The sequence below is a fragment of the Morone saxatilis genome, unplaced genomic scaffold (assembly GCF_004916995.1).
Source record: "Morone saxatilis isolate NCDOM2014 unplaced genomic scaffold, NCSU_SB_2.0 Contig2, whole genome shotgun sequence".
NCBI lineage: Eukaryota > Metazoa > Chordata > Actinopteri > Moronidae > Morone > Morone saxatilis.
Window position 1 is genome coordinate 15381949 of NW_023339762.1, and position 1257 is coordinate 15383205.

Sequence of the window (1257 nt, forward strand, 5' to 3'; positions counted from 1 at the left end):
CACACACACACACACACGGCAACAAAAAGATTTGACAGTGATTCGCTGCCAGACATTCTCAACTGCCTGCATGTGAACTGTGTGTGGAAAATAGTCAGGGAGCTTTCTCTCTAAGTGAAGCGCATGTGACTGAGTGGAGTTGGACCGGGAAGAAGCCACAAAGGGAGAGGGAGGGTTCATGACGGGGTGCCGGAAGTCCAACCCTTTAAAGTCACAAAAATGCACCCAGTATCGCTTCTCCTCTGACTACATAACCTCTAACACCAACTCTAAATGCTATTGGCTCAGCCTTGCTACACACAACTGGCACCCCCCACCCACCTCAACCCCTCCCCTCATTGTTGCAGTGTGCCCACATTTCTGGTGTGTGGGCGGGGTTAACTTGGCGAAACTAGCATTTACTGTAACAGGATGACATATCTGGAGGAGTGAGCTGCACTTGTGAGAAGTGGAAGACACATTTTCTAACCAAGATTAACAAGAGTTACAGGAGTCCAGACTCAGTGCCAAAATTAATCAAGAAACACACATTTCCATGATTATTTATATTATATATTAAGTTTTTTGTATATAAGAGATAAGGGGTCGTTAAGGGCATTTGGAGTGTTTTCTGTGCTGAAAACTTTGAGATCTGAGCTACAAAGTTCTCTTTCAACTAGACTGATGACTGCAATAAGGTCTAAATCCTTTGTAGAAGCAGACACGCTCAATTTATTTCAAACGACGAGCAGCTGGTCCAAGGCCATTGACTTTACAGGAAAACTTACGTAATCTTGTTATTGCAAAGCTATAAATTGCTGCAAGGACTGAATATTCTGCATCAACATCAATTGTGTCCAGCTAGTGTATGCGTCTTAAAGGTCTGATCCACACTGTCATGGCTCACATGTTTGTGTTTACGTTTGTGTTCCCTGCAGCGGCATTACTTGTTGTTAACACAGCTATGAACATTCCAGTTGGTCTTCTCCTCCCTCTGAGCTCAAACCAGAACCCGAGCCTGGGTAGCGCTCCCCCTATTAGTGGTGAGCAGTTATAATGTAAATAATGCTGTGGAAAGGCTGCTGATTGGTGTCCCAATTTAGAGACACGCTGCACGGTGTGTAGTCTGCACACATGCAGACATGCTGCGTCACCATGGGTCCAGATTTTGGGTACGGGACAGCATATGGCCAAAAGTCAAGGCACGATGAGCTGAGTCATATGCGCAGCTCATTGCAGGAGACAGCTGCTAGTGAAACAAGACACACACACACACAC